Consider the following 17614-nt stretch of genomic DNA (forward strand, 5'->3'; position numbering starts at 1 on the left):
TGCTCTGCATCCCCAGGTATTTTAGATATAATATTACTATCTAATAATATTGTGTAGTTATTTTAAAAAAATATCAAGGTTACTAGGATACAGCATGGCACACCATACTACTTCTCTGGCAACCCACCAAAATTTAATTAGTTACAAAATCGTAAGTAGTAATTATGTGGCAAATTTTGTGAAACTTTATAATACGTATTTTTAAGTGCATTCTTGCAAGCAATAGTTACCGCACGCCACTGTACGTAGTATTATATTTATTTTATTTATTTAAATATAATACTTTTTCGTCGAATTTTTTCAGTTAGCATTATGTAATCGTAATTGATAAGATGTCCCAGCAAGTTAATTTTATATGTCAGAGAATAATTGAATCTCAAAAAAAAATTGTTAATCACTGGAATACAATAATAATAAACAACATAGTAATAATCGTTAATTTATATTTGCAAAATTATTTTGATGGTAGAAATAATATGAAAAGAACAAGACCAAAAACTTAAAAATATTCAGTAAACATTAACAAATGAATTAATTAATCTCGAAAAAAAAACAATTTATTTTGAAATTTCAGTTGATTACAGCACTAAAATAATTATTTTTATAGAGAACAATTTAGTAAATACCTACATTACTTCATACAGTCGCAACACAATAAATTCGAAAGCTAACTTGAATATAAAATTAATGACTACTTATATCATTAGTCAAATTAACTTCCACTCAATTAATTACATTATAATAACCAAACTCAACACGATCATAATGTAGTGTAAACAGAGTAGTTTTGAAAAATTAAATCAACACATAAATAAATAGCATGCAGCATTATAATATTATCATTATCACCTTGAATATTGCTTGTATTTAAATATTTTTTTCGCAGATTTGCACTATTTTTTTCGATGAATTTCCGACATTAGTAAAAACATCAGGATTTTTATATTTTCAATTCACTTCCTTGTCTATTATCACAACATTAAAATGCATTTAATAATTAATAAAGTACACTGAAAAATCATGTATTCTTTATTTTTTACAACGTTTTTCTTAGCTCGTATTCTTATTTGTCCGGTGGTTCTTTGTCCGGTACAAATCTTGCAATCAATTTTTAACTAACTTCTCGACTAGTTAGATATTTTAAACTTTTAGAATATATCAGAACACGATGCCAATGCATTTTTTTACACTTTTAGCCATCTTTAAGTAGAATTGAATTCATTTTCAGTTAATTCTGTTTTGTATGAAAAGTTATTTCAACACCATTATTGGTTACTAGGGTTCTGGGGTCCTAGCAACTAAATTATTAATATATAGTGCGTTTCTATGGAAATCAATATGACAAGTCGAGTATAATTTTTTTTGATCGTTTAAGCTAGTCAAGTCAAGTTTATATGGTTCAACAGAAAATTTAAAAACGTTATTTATAAAAAGTTATTTTTATCTTGTAATTATTTATATTCAAAATAAATTTTTAATTTTTAGGCAAACAAGTTTTGTTCAAATTTAATAATGACAAATAAATGATAACCTCATAATATTGGATGAAATAATTAGGGACATCGAAAAAGTATTGATACCTACTTTAAGGTAACGATGCATTCTTTCGATAGCGTTACTGATTTTGCGTTTTTTTTTCAGAAATAAATCCCTCGCAGTCAAGCATCATTTGTTATAACGCCTGTACACATGCATGGATTTACTTGCACCAATAGTGTGTATTTTAAACAATCGTGATAATAATTGTTTACACGTAAAAGTGCTGACTGTCTCGCCAATCTCATTCTTCAAGAGTATGCGAGATGCGATGTCATCATTGTATTGGTCATATATCACAGGTCATGAAAATCGGTTAACCTCAAAATGGGTCTACGCGGTGTAGTTTGTTTTTTTACCGGCAGGTTTGCTACTATCGTTCTATTGCGCAGGCGTAGATATTGCACGGTCCAATTGTCGCTTGAAAATTCTGAAGCTTCTGATTTTTTTTTTGATGCGTCATGCATGCAATCTTGCAATTTGTACGATAATGCGTATTTACAGATGCATTTTTTGTTCCATGCACGTGTAAACGTAGTATAATGCTTAGTCCAGACCCAAATATATCTGTACGTGAATAAACGAACATTCTATAAAAACTATTCACATTCCTTTATATATTATAAGAACATTAAATATACAAATTTCCATTTTTTTCTATTTTTTTGCGGAATGGCATTGTTTACATGCAGATGTTCTAGCATAATTAAGCAAGAATAAGTATTCAAAATATCAATCCCTGATCAGTTTTAATCTAATATTACTAGTTACCATAATATTAATAATAATATTATATTTTTCTTCATTTATGTATATTTTTTTTAATAATTCTTTACTGAAACCCGATGTGTTCACATGTATGGAAACCAGATCTCACATCATTCAAATTTCAAGGCCCCCGACTTGTTGCAATATTAATTGCAAATAAGACAACTTTTAACACTGAAGTATAGTAATCCATCTAGGCTCTTGGTAATGAAAATAATATAATTATTTAAGCAATATAAAACATTTTTTTCCGTTGGATTTAAATTTTGTAAAAAATTAATTATAAAATACCATAATAGATAATAACATCTATAAATTATTAGATAAATCTAAACTACGCAAAATTATTTTGAATTGAGCTTATAAAATCAGCATTTTATTCAAAAAATAAACAATTACAAAATGAATTGATGCTTTCGAAATGAAAAATAAATTAATAAATATTTTAATTTATTTCTTATCTCCATAATAGACCAAACACCTGACTATTTATTTGAACAATAAATAAATAATTTTATATTTTCAGATCCGCATCATTTAGTAGACAAGTTTTTATGATAATATAAAGTGTTTACAATAAAACATATTTTTTGCGCACTCAAAAATTTCAATAGAGTCATCATTAAAATAAATATTATACATAGTTTGTAAAAAATTGAAAGAGTTTTGAGCAAATAAATTTAATTTTTTATCAATTTAATAATATAATAACTAAACTACACTGTTTAAATTAGTTATATTATAATATATGTATTGTTTATTATAAGAGCGTGCAAACCGTGGACTTTTATGAATGATTCGTAATTTTTAAATATATTAAATATGGCTTTCTAATTTTACTATTTTTGTTTAAATTTTAGAGCGGCTCACACGCCATTCTTATTACCCAATACCCAAGCCCAAGGCAATGGCTGTATTAACTCTTTAAACTTTCCACTAAATGATGCCCAAATTTTTGCCACCGTTTGAAATACAAAGGGTCTTTATAGTTACAAATGTTTCGAACCCTTAGGGCTAGAAATATTGGTTAATATTGACATAATAATTGAAGTATTTGTAAATTTATATTGTATATAATTTTACAAGATCATTTTTATTATTGTCAAATAATACTGAACGGTTCAAAATAAACTACATAAGCGTGGATTATTTAAGGTTTCTTTCTTTTTTTAAGTTATTAATCTAGTCCCAAAATAAATATATTTAAAATAAAATATACGAGTAATATGTCAAATCTAAAATAGAACTCATATTGGATTTTACTCCTGTCATCGTCCGGTGTCTCACAATTAATATTCTTACCAAATAAAGATTGTATAATATGTAACAAGTAGAGTGGTCAGTGCCTACTGATACACGCAGATTACATTACGTAGGAATGCAATGGACTTTTAATTGGGCATAATAATTTGTCTAACACCTATAATATTTTTTTTTCAAACAGAATTAACATAATCACATTGGAATGTTCTAACTATGAGAACTGGTCCATACGAAAATCCTTGAACCCACGTTAAATAAAATTTAATTCCATGTAATTAAAATGTTTTCGAGAAAACAATTGCAATTACACCATATTGTGATCGGTAAGTACCTATATGTGAACAATTTATTTTACTTCCTTAAACCAAAAACAACATTAACCCTGGAATGAAAATGCCTTTGGATTTTAAATAGTCAAGGTTTTCAAATTATAAGATAACATTCACACATTTTTACAAAGAATACAGATACTCAGTTTAAATTGCCGACTGTTTTATTTTTATCTTTTTTGTCATTATTTTGAAGGTACTTTTATATTATATTTATGGGAAGTAACTTTATATTTCAAGAAGGAGCATGTGGACTTACCTAAAATAAACTGAATTCTTACCAGCATTAATTCTTGGATATATTTACACAACCTAAATTCATACATTGCTGTAAAAGAAGAGAAGGGGCGTAATACTATTAGAGACATCAGATTATGAATAATGCAATTTATTTTATTTCACTGATAATTTACATTTTAAAGTGTTTTAAATAATCAATTCGTATTTTTTTTTAATTGAAAAATTAAAAAATGGTGTCATTTATTGAACACTTTCATCTGATTATTACATAATCATTTTATCATTAAAATGTATTTTAATAAGCTCTATTTGATGTACCGGTGGGATTTTTGAATAATTTTTAATTTTATTTATCTTAATAAATTTAAAAAATACAGATTTTTCTTGAAAATAATAATTTATGTAACTTTACATCCTTTTTATTTATATCAAATCAGGTTTTGGTATAGTCACAGTTCCAAAGCAATGAAAATATACTCTTATGCATATTATTGTAGCGAATACACAATACTTTAGCCTATCTTTGGATGAAAAACCTAATTTTCCGAAGAGCCTTTTTCAAATTGCACATATCTACGATGGTATCAAAAAATCATGCGATTTAATTACAAAAAAAATATATATTACGGAGATTAATCGATATATTTATCAAACACAGCCTAAATATAATGCAAAATTAGACAAATGACTCAGTTATTAATAGCTATAGTTTGCCTCTCATGATTATTTTGGATATATTGAATAATATATTTATGATTTTTGATAATAGTTATTGTTCATATATTCTTATGAAAACAGCACTAGACATTTTAAAATATTCAGACATTACATTCTAAGTCTGGATATATTTTTTTTTAATTTTCACCTCAAATATTACGTAATATATTTTCATTGACCAATAATAATAATACCTTCATTAGAATAATTCCGTTGATGAAATTTGATATGTACTATTATCTCTTTTCAGACGTTGCAAACGCTATTTCATATTATTTTTTCATCTAATAAACGCAACAATTTCATGAGAGAGAAAGAGACTAGCGAATAAATAAAAATAATTGTGATATCTGACTTAGGTAATAAGAAATGGCACAAGAAATCATGTTTCAAAAGGCCACTCGAGTCTTATGCAACCTTCCAAATCCAGCAACACTGTATTATTACATGACCGATATTATTCTCGACTTCCTATTATTGTAGTCATCTAAGTACCAAATTAATTTAATAACTTGTTTAGATGTTGCGACGTTACGCTTCTACAATACGATATTTTTAACCAACGCAGTAACTTGGTGTTCATTTAACATCTGCTAAAGAACTTAACGGTGTGAAAGAAAAAATATTCTTATAATACTCTTATATTAAAATATTTGCAACTATATACTTACTTATATTATTTCAATAATGCTGTTTTTAAAAACTACATAATTAGACTAAATTAAAATTAATACTGTAAAACTATGCCCGAATCTATGATCATATGGGCCTCCACAGGGTAAGAGTTGTATTAACTGATTTTTATTTTTACGATGAAGGGGTGTTAGCCAGTTGATTTAATTTTAAATTCAAATTTATTTATTTTACATATATTGAACTTAATAAATTATAAACTCAAAGCGTTCACGACATGATATAAAGTAAGTGTTAACAATTTTCAAATAAAAATACAGGTTAATGTGAGTAAATAATATAATCATAAAATAAGAAAAATAAAATTACATGGAAGCACACAAAGTTGATAGAGCCTATCTTAAAAACTTACAAAACAACGTCCACCTTAATTCACCCTCACGTAAGGGTGATATATCAATATCCGAAGCGATTTAATTAAACATAGTCATTGCTATCCTTAATGACAGGTTAGTTCTGCACTTTGGGAGAACAAACAATGGATGCCCCCGATTCCTAAGATATTTATCAGAGACACACAAACCAATACCACCAAAAATGGCAGTTTCCATTTAGTCAGTAAACATATTATTATGATGTAGCGAAATAAAGATCCATTTTAAACTTTTAGCTACAGTATGTAAGCATATCTAAGAGAAGGTCAGTCGGATAGAGCCACGAATAATATCCATAAAGCCGAAAGTCAATACTCCGAGACCAAACACACATTAAAAACAACATGTTAATTTTCCGGTCCCCGAATTCGGCACTAGATGCATAACCGCGTCGTGGGCGGCAAAGAATTATTAGAAATTTAAAAATATATCTAGAATTATTTTATTACAGTAATATATTTTTATAGGTATAATAATTAATGCACAATGTTAAAGTATTGTTGAAGACAATGTTTATGTCAGTAAAAATGATAATACTGTAATACAAAGTTTATGAAAGTGAAAGGCCAGTTATTAAAATAGGTCAGTAAAGCCGTTAAAAAGAATAACTAAAGAAACTTGTATAAAAATAAAATGCCTCAACGCTATTACTGATAATACAAAAATTAATGCTCTTGTCAGAAATAGACAGAATGACATGACCAAAAATCTGAACGCATTAAGTCGTACGTACGCAAATAAGTTTAAGATCACTACTTTCCATTCGATATTGCTTTAAATGATAAATAAATTATATGTTGAAAATTACTTATTGACGTAACTTACTTATTATTATTGCTGAATTTAAATAATTACCATTCCATACAAAATTCGGAAAACATTCATGAGAAAGAATAGCCAATAGAAAAAATCTTTTTCGAAAAAAAGTAAGACACCCGGCAGGAATTGAACCTACGTCTTTTGGGTTTCGCGCCTTCTGCATTACCACTATGCTACGACTGCACAATTTCAGTAAAAATACAGACTATATTTCAATTAATTTCTAATGTATTTTTATGATTATTAATTAGTTAGCGTCTATTTATCAAAAAATGGGTCTATGAGAACTAAAAACAACACGCAATTTTTTAGAATTCAATTCCGAACCATAAAACAAGAAAAAAACGTCTTAGAATGTCCTTCACCTTAAAATAAGTAGCTTAAATGTCATTTTATTGGTAAATAAACAAAATAGATGACCTAGAATATTATTATTAATTATAATTATTATTATTTTAATTAAAAAATTATCTCTCAAATCACAACTTCATTAATAAAGAAATATCTGAATGTGTTTGAATGTAATAACATACAAATTAATAATAATGAGTAATAAAATAAAAAATAATATTCAAAGTAAGGGAGGTGCCAACGAAAATAAGCTGAATGAAATGTCTGCAGAAATCAATAATTTTGTCGATGACTAAAAATAAGAACAAAGAAACCCGTTTCCTGAAAACAGAACGAGATGTTTATTCAAATGTCTTTGCTAAAATACTGGTTTTTGTCGCAGATTCAAAAAATATTCTCAAGATAACATGTTTTTCCTTACACATTTTTATAATGATGCCGACCGTTAATGACTAACCGTTTTTATTCAATAACTTTTTTAGTAAGTATATGAAAAAATAATATTTTAGAACGTATTCTAAATTCAAATTCATAACCGACAATCACAATATCTAAAATATGGCTAATGTTCTACATGCCATTACAATATAAACACGGTTACATACCAACAAGTTTCTAACACCTACATATAAGTTGATAGTAAAAATTCATTAATCAACAATTTTATCAATAAAATACCATATTGACAATAATAGCAATATAAATATGGTTAGGGTACCTTTAGATTTGCGGATGTAGTCATAAAATGAACCTATAGTAAATTTACATTATTTACAACAGCTTAGTATATGACTTATCATTATTATTTAATTGTTTCTAAAGCAATTCTTTAATTAGAATGACCAAAATATTGTAGTAATAAGTATTTATATATATATATTATATAGTAAATATTTTAGTAATAAATTGTATTTAAGTAATAAGCCCACGATGGCCGCGCGGCTTAAGCGTTGGACTATAACGCCGTGGGTCTCATGTTCGAATCCTGGGTCTGGCAAGTACACATATTATTGTTTTCCAATTTGTGGGTGCAGAGTATGGACGTAATAGGTTGAGCAAGTGGCTGACATCCATTTCTCGTAAAAAACAAAATCTGTCACTACAAACCTCTACTCTGTGGAGGCCCAAATGATTCTATTAGGATCGGACATGGTCGAAAGAAAGAAGAAAAAAAGATATATATATATATATGTGCATATTGCATGGTCATCCTATTTTAGTTTTTTTTTAATCTAGCAATTATTACTAGAATGACCGGGATAAAAAAATTATGTTTTATCATGATTTCTTATAGCAATTAATGAAATTAGAACAAGCGATAACAAATATATATGTATATAAATTTTAAATTAACTTTCAAAAATTATTTCAATTAATACTTTCTTAGTATTGATATTTGTTATAATAATTATTGGTGTGTTGCAATATTATAATATTCTGTTTGTATATTATGAAGAACAGCTGTTTAAAAACAAATATTAAAGCATTGCGCAGATATCGAGCAATCTATGATAAAAGTATGGCTTCCATACAGAACGTGTCGGTTTGTAATTTGTAGTTCAAACGACAGTACAGTTATTTCAATAGTAAGTCTTGGTACTTCGATGTGTACAGGCGTTTATGTGGGCTACGGATAATTATATTATATCGGTTTATATCTTGGCGTAAGGAGTAAAATATAACTCGTTAACAATGTCAAACTGTCTCGTATATATATTTACATTTTACCGAACAAATCTTGTTAAAATAGAAAATGTCTAAAATAACACATACACGCTTTAACTAAAATAACAAAAACATTAAATATATATTACTTTAGACACGTTTGTTAGTGAAGATCTGTACTAATTTCGTCTTCTAAAATTATTGACATTGTCAACTGAGATCGAAAAGATTGACTTAATATAGATAGATATTTTATTCGTAACCTAGGTTAAATATATTTTACCATGATGAACTGGACAAAATCTGTTGTAAATATATTAAATCATGTGGATAATATTTTAATATACGTATATAATATATATATTTCCTTTTATTTTAATTATTATATTTTAATGTCTTTCCAATAAAAATATTTGACAGTTAACACCGTTTATCGTCATGTAGGTATACATGATCAAATCAAATCCAATTTTATTTACTGTACTTACATATGTACTTTTAGAGAGCTTTACAAATTAATAATTTAAGACGTTCACAATATGACACTTAAAAACAGAGATATGTTATTAAAATGGTATATATAAAACAACAAATAGATTCAGTATTATGTTATTAAAGAGTAAATATAAAATTATAAATTCTATACAAGGAAGTACATCGAATGAGCTTAGTAGACCTTATTTTAAGAAGTTATAAAACAGTGTCCACCTAATACTCATCCTCAACATCCGAAGCGATTTGGTTGAGCAGAGTTATTGCCCTCCCAATTGGAATTAGCATTGTATATCGTCACTGTTCTGGGAGAACACACTAATTTGAAAAAATTACATAAGTATTGAGTTAGTTATACCAAAATGTTCCTTATTTCAAACTTTACCCTCTGGAAACCTTCTTAATAAATAAAAAGTCTTTATTTTAAAGTCATCCTTTTAACGATTACTTAATAAACTCACATGATAGACCATTTTAACAACTTCAAAGTCAAATTACTCAAAACTAGTATTCTCCAGAACTACAGTTCTGCTAGAACAGAGACGATATAATTGTATACGTTGTAATTGTATGTAGTCTACTATCAAATATCAATACATGCTTGTGTTTTCTATTTTCAGGAAAATATAATTAAATAACAATTTCAATCATAAACATATATCTTTGAAACCAACCATTCAATTAAATTGAATTGTATTGTTTTTTTTCTGTCAATATCAACTCATTAACAATATATCGTCACTGTTCTGGCAGAAGACACTAATTCGAAAAAATGACATATTGAGTTAGTACCAAAATATTCCTTATTTCAAACTTACCGTCTGGAAATCTTCTTAATAAATAAACAGTCTTTATTTTAAGATCATCCTTTTTACGATTACATAATAAACTTACATGATAGACCATTATTTCAAACTTTTTAATAACTTCAAAGTCAAATTACTCAAAACTAGTATTCTCCAGTTACTGTGTTCTGCCAGAACAGAGACGATATATTACTAGCGTATTGTTATTAATATGCGTCATTCGACTTTCCTATGATAAGGTATCAGTAAATTTCTCAAACAAAGAATCGATAAAAATTTCGAGTTATGGACATCATATAGATCATAGATACAGCCATGCTCTCCATACCAATTATTACCACAAATAACTTAGCTTTTTACAACAACTAGTATATTTAGACATCCAGTATTAACTATTTGTTTTATTTTACTAACGTTTTGTAAGAATGTTTAAATTAATGATTTATTTAATGTTAACACAATGTAATACGTAATGATTTTGTGTCGATAAGTAAACTGTTTAAATATCCCTTAACTAAAAATTAAATGCAATATTGTAGACACAAGCTATGAGTAAGTAAAATTGACATGTCCTGCTTTAAAACCATTTCATCAACAATTTATTTCTTGCCTCACTAAGCGGAAAATCCGTCTCGAATTTTAAAACATTTTTGGTTATATTTCTTTTTTATTATTTTACAGAACCGTTCAACAAGACCGCGTAATAATATAGTGAGAAAGTAAATTTTGTTTTAGAAAAAGATTATAGATGCGATATTCTTTTGAACGGTTTATGGTTCACGGATTTTAGAAAACACCATAGATAATATTGCACGATTATTTTTTTTAATAAAATATCCATTTTGTCATTTCAGACGCATGGTTTATTTATTAAAAAAAAAATTTTTTTTGATAAAATTGACAATACATCGACTATAAATTGATATAATAAATTGTATACAAAATAATTTAGAAAAGTTGTTTGTATAAATTAAAACATGGTGGTTATCCATTAAATGAAAATACCTTTGAATGGCAACTACCTATCTACATTTAAATGATTATTTAGATATCGAACGATAACTGGCTTTATATATACGTTTCTTTTCGGTGCATACATATAGTAGGCAGTATCATCCAAAGCTTATTTCATCATTGATATAATAACGGTATTCAATTAACTAAAAGTAAAAAAAACTCCTGTTCTATTAAGATCTTTGATTCCACCGTTCAAATGCAACAATTTCGCGCGCTATCTAGAAACCAGTTTTCCGTTGAAATACATTGGAGTTTATTTCGGACCAAGCCAGACAGATGGATCATAGACATTGGCTTGCATATCACGTAAACAAAATAGTGGTACACAATATTTTAACCGATTTGTACAATTTTTCTGTGCGAGAACACAAAGATCTTTGGTGCCATCAAGAATATAATATTTTTAAAACTATTCATTTTTCTTTACACTGGTGGCCATGTAATAAATTATTACGTAGGCATAGTATAAACCGTGATATATTTATATTATATATAACAATAATTGATATTTTCGTAAAAATAAACCATTAAAAAACACTAAGAAGATGGAATATAACAATTTACAACATTATTTTGTTAATTATTGTACTACATTAATTAAGTTTATGCCAATATCCATCGAGTATACTCAAAAATTGTAATAAGTAATCATTACTTAGTAACGTATTATTATTTAAATTCTAAAAAAATACTTATATATTATAAATGATTCATAAAAATAATTAAATATAATATGTAATTTAAAATTACATACTTCTGTGTCATTTTTCTGAACAACATTGCAAGGGATCTTTAAATATATCTAAAAATATTCATAGTCATGTGAATTTATATTCTTATATTTTAATATTCAATTATACAGCTTAGCCAATTTTTTTATGTTTGGACAGGACACTAAAAATTTATTGACGTAAGTGAATAACGTATATTTTTCGTTTGCTATTCATTTATTTGACGTTGAATATACATGAGTTGTTCATATATATAACTAAGTACAAACAGTAAACGACTGTAAATGCGTTTTAAAGAAGATAATTTCGTTTTGTGAAGAGACTGAAAAAAAATACGTTATTTACCTACGACATTTAAACCCCCTGTTTCAGATATTATTTATTATAAATAAACAAATCTAAGAAATATGTTGTATTGCATCTATAGCTAATTTTAAATTATGAAGAAATTATTCTTAATATCAATTGTTGGTACATTTTCATATAATTCAAAACCTTTATTTTATTAAGTCCGTGTAGGTAGTTACCAAAATTTTAGGTCAACTTATACCTATCTACCTAACATTCTCTTGGCTAATCATAACTACATTTTTTCTGTTGACACTAATGGGGTTTTCTCTCATATGCTATTTGCGGTTTTCATCAATTGACATTTGCAATAATATAACGATCATAGTATCAATACGCGCAATCTCCAACTACATCTCATATTGCCGAAATATTTTTTTGATTATATTAAATTCAAATTTAGAACCAAAGTTCAATTGATTTTATAGATACTTCGTAATTTGATCGACATAGATAAAATACCGTTTCTCGATACTAGATGGCGTCTTGTCAATGTATTTTAGGTCGATATACATATTAATAATAACCTATTATTGGTTTAGTTCTATAAAAAATAGAGTTACGTTTAGTACAGATCTATAGACACCTTTTTGCAAACAAATTATGTAATTGTTTTTCAACTTTTGCACAGCATTTGCACTTCTTTGAAACTCAACGTATACCCTGCAAATATTACTATAGTATTTATTATTCATTTTTTTCTAAAAAATAGACCATAAAATGATTCGTCGCTACTTCCGATGAAAGAATAAAATTTTTCATATAAGTTTGTCCTTGTTTGTGAGTGTATTTACACATTTTTTCCATCTGGAGTAGGATGCAAAGAAAACATGGCTATTTGCATAAAATATATTTAATACGTTGTTCATTTTGTTTGCATGTAAATTATTTGGGTCTGTACTTTGGCTTAATCAATGACGTTGATAAATTCGAAATGATTATTCTAGAAAAATCACATGTTAAATACTGTCAATAATGCAACTATATCCTCACCATTCACTTACGTATAATGGCTACGGAAGTCTAAGTGGTGAACTATAACTCCCCCGCACTTTCAGGTACATACATAGAATCCCAGCCCCCGCTTCCATCGTTTACACTAAATATAGGACTATGGAATCGTATCCATGACATGATGGTGGGAGAATACACAAATTTTACATATAAAACAGTGTGTACCACATTGAGTCATATCTAATATTATAATATTATAAAGTTGTATGCTGCTACTATTAGAATTAGATATTTATATTATTTTATCCATTATAAAATTAAATATTTAAAAAGAATATTTTGTAGACAATAATATACATATTGACTTAAAACTGTATGGAGTCATTATATTCATCATCAATCATCATATATTATAATGTGATAGGAAATCTCTTTTCAACTGTGATAAAATATTTTGATAATGTTTTTATAATACACATACGGTGGCCACCCGGCTTAAGCGTTAGCCTATTACGCCGTGGGTCTCAGGTTCTAATCCTGTGTCTGGCATGTACACGTATTGTTTTTAAATTTGTGTGTGAGTCAGGGTATGGACCTAATAGGTTGAGCAAGTGGCTGACATCCATTTCTCGTAAAAACAAAATCTGTCAATACAAACCTCCACTATGTGGGGGTCCACATGATCCTATTAGGATCGGACATGGTCGGGGGGATTTCACTTACAGTGATATTTCCATCAAAGTACCACCCTTGAATAAAATTGAAATTCTGTGCCTACCCTTATATTTTAGTATTACAGTTATGTGCAAATTCATTACTTACAGTGTTTTGTAAAAAAAATTCTCGGCTATCAAAACGATCAAATTCAATATAATCGTCTAAACTTTTACCATGAATATATGCTATATGGAGTTTAAATTAGGTATAATTTATCAGCACCGCAGGTGAAAACCAATCTCGAGTTCACGAATACATTTTTCTTTGTTTATCTACCCCTAAGCAGTGTATATACTGCCTAAGTTCTTATCAAACTATTTTTATCGTTTTGTTGGACGGTTTCTCAAGATTTAGCTAAGCTTTGGACTATTAATGTCACTATGGTAAATATTTCAAGGAATTACCTCAGTAATGTGAAATTATATCTCCCGAATTTTTAAAGTCATTACAGTTTTCACTGTTAAGCGTTTAATCATAATGTATATTTTGATGGCGATGAATTTTATAATTGGCTTATGTATTTATTTTTACCGTATATAATACAGTATACATAAATATAATGTACCTAATTCTCATATTTTATTTTATATATATTTTTCGTATGATGTGCTTTTTTTACAACCATATTTTTTAAAAATTTCAAGTTGATTATAATAATAGTGTCATAGTTTTCTTACCTTTAGATATCCAATATGATTAATACGATGAAAATCCAATAGAGAGAAATGAACAAATAATGTAAAGAAAAGTTCACTCGATATCACAATATTCAACTTGCACAAACAGTAAATTTGTTATAATAACCAATATCTTCAGATCTTCAGTTATGTCACAAAAACACAGCAAATTTTCGAGTTTAATGGCACTTATAATAATTCGTCTCTGTCACGGCAGATTTCTTTTTCCAATGATATTACAACAGGAAAACAATCACGTTCACAATATTTAATACTGTCACACAATACACTCCAATCTCCTGATAAAACGTTTCGCAAGATCTATTCGATCGTTTTTTTGTTTCGAAATTTAAAATGTGTCAGAATTTTAAAATGATTCGATTCGTTCGATTTTTGAATTTAAAATATTATCTTCGGCTAGCGCCAAAGTGTCGGCGGTACACAATATAACGGTTTTCTTATCAAACGTATCCGATGTATTTCGGTGGCATTACGGTTTTGCATATCGAACGAAATTACAATAAACACACACAATAAGTGGAACACGTCACGATTCAAAGTTAAATGTCATCGAAAACAAAACACACACGTATTGTTCGCTCGCGGAATATTTCGTAATAATAACTTAGGTTTACGCCAAAATGTTATGACTGTATCGGCGAGAGATACAGTTACTTTCTTGTGGCGATATCTACGAGAAACCGGCCGCGTCCGCTGCCCACCGCACACCTTTCGCACTAATACTAGAGCGGCAGAAGAGACAAGACAACACAACACACGGAAAGGTTTATGACCGCTTCGCATAAAATTTCCCCGCACAATATCAGTGTATACTTCAAAGTGACGTTAACGCCATCTGTTGCCGCGGTGTTAAATTTCCTCAGTAGAGCGACGTGGACGCCTTTTCCATCGACTATCGGCATGAGACTGATCGCGGTGAGAGAGCGAGCGAAAGGTGAACGCCAGTCGCGAGTGGCTTCGGAGGTAAAGCGCAACAGTGGAGGTAGGCGACTTCGACTTCTACTGTCCAGCCGCACTCGCAGTCCGATCGTATTGATGCAGCTCGCAATAAAATAATATTATGATTCTACTATGACGCACAATGGTCCAGGAAATCCTGCCGAGTTCAATGCCTGGAGATGACTTTCTGTGTAAAATACCATTTTCGTATCATATTGTATGCACATCAAACTATATAATTGTTTGTTCCTTCCAAATTTGAATTTTTACTACAGGTTATAATATTATAATATAGTACAGTTTACATATTTTGGATTCAATTTTAATTTAGTGTTCTTTTGTTTGACTTTTACAGCTGTCAAAAATATTTTCATTACGTTGATATTGAAAAAATTAATTATTATTATTTTCTCAAGTAAGATAAAAAAAATATCAATCAATAAAGAGATCTTGTGCTAAGCTGAATGCTTCAGCTAATACTATAAAAACAATAAAAAAACATATTGAACATTAAAAAGTTCCATATCAATTTACCAACTGAAACCAAAATTTAATGCATTGATCTAAGAATGAAAATTTCCAATTAGAATAGTTTTCATAAATAATTTTATTATTGGAATCCAATAAAAATGCCAATTTGTGTGTCTTTTGTGTCTTCTTCTTTTTTGGAACATAGGATCGTGACCCAGATTATTTGGCCATCGGGCAGCAGCCTTCACCAAAACTTGACTCACTCTTGATCTATTTGACAGCAAAACTGGAAATGGATGATGTAAGCAAATAAAGTCCTTCTCTAATGTCTATAATATCTTCAACATTTTCCCAGTACTATAGTATAGTATTTATTACTTGTGCCATTATCGCATATGTTTCGAATCTAAATATTATATAAATTTACATTTTCCCAAAGTTAAAACCCGAAATACGTGCAGATCTTCTAAAAAATTAAATTTATAAATATCAGTTTGAATTCAATGACAAATGAACAAAACAAATGAAAATAGCTTTACTATCATTCGCATTACATGAAAAAGATTTATACAAATGTTTTAAAATACATATATTATTAATATTGATGTCATTAATAAAATTAACGATTAATTCTGGAACCAATACATAATTCCTCGGTAGTGGTAAAAATAATATTTTTATCCATATTATGATGATGGGATTATGGTATAAATTTTATAGGGGGACTTTAGGCAATTTTATCCGTTGTTTTACACGACGCACGTTCATAAATTATAAATGTCAGCATTCTAAATAATTAGTCAGAATTTAGATATTTTTTCGTAATTATTGAATGTGCTTTTTACCTAGTAATATATAAACTGCAAAGGCGCCTAAACTACGTGTCGTCGCTTTGAAAACTGTTTGTCCAAGTTTGTTGCAATAAATCAACTATAACTTTTTTTTTAAATATTCACAATATTGTAACATAACATCAAATAGTCAATAACAAACAACCTTCCATAAATTATTCGGCTGCGTCGATACTATAAATTTTATCATTTAGGTATCACAATAGTTTTCTTACATTGTTTAACTCAACAATCTACAATATCTTAACCTGCAATACGTATATATTATTCTGCTGAGTGTACATATTAAATCAGATATAATGATATATTACTATTATTTCCTATCATTTGAAGTATGCTATGAAAAATATAACTTCCGGACAGAGCGCTTAAACGTTCTTCGCTATTGGGGAAAATGGTGCAACAAAAGAGATCAACGCACGGTCAAGCTAGAAAACAATATTTTTGGCTTAGTGGATTTTATAATATTATATAAGTAATAACAAGAATCACTTTCATAACAGCGTATTAGAATCATTATCTTGTCAATAAAATATTTTGTATTGTCGTAATTTTGAAAAACCATACATACCTATTGGAAAAAAGTACGAAACTTTTTCAGTTACGTAACTCGTATCACGCACACTCTAGTGTACGCCAACCAAGGTCTTGGGAAGTTGCTCCTGGGATACTCTCAGCACAAATTTAAAGGGCGCTTAACTTTCGTTACGCTATGTTATACGCCTGCATAATGAGTGTGGAGGTGGTGGCTGGTGGAGGGACAAACAAGTAGACTCGTTGTTTTTTGCTCCTGGGACACTCAGCGCAATTTTAAAGGGCGCCTCACGTTTTTTAC

General features: G+C 28.4%; 1 protein-coding gene across 1 annotated transcript in view; it reads right to left on the reverse strand.

Annotated features, from left to right (window-relative positions):
* The window catches only part of RhoGEF64C (Rho guanine nucleotide exchange factor at 64C), a 432499-nt gene extending 417263 nt beyond the window's left edge, over nt 1–15236 (reverse strand). The window contains exon 1 of the mRNA XM_085959364.1: nt 14498–15236. The gene's annotated coding sequence lies outside the window, so the exon portion shown is untranslated. The remainder of the gene's footprint in view (nt 1–14497) is intronic.
* Between the last annotated feature and the right edge of the window lie 2378 nt (nt 15237–17614).

This window comes from Rhyacophila brunnea, unplaced genomic scaffold, assembly GCF_057557595.1.
Source record: "Rhyacophila brunnea isolate RB1 unplaced genomic scaffold, BYU_Rbru_1.0 scaffold_9, whole genome shotgun sequence".
In the NCBI taxonomy this organism is placed as follows: domain Eukaryota; kingdom Metazoa; phylum Arthropoda; class Insecta; order Trichoptera; family Rhyacophilidae; genus Rhyacophila; species Rhyacophila brunnea.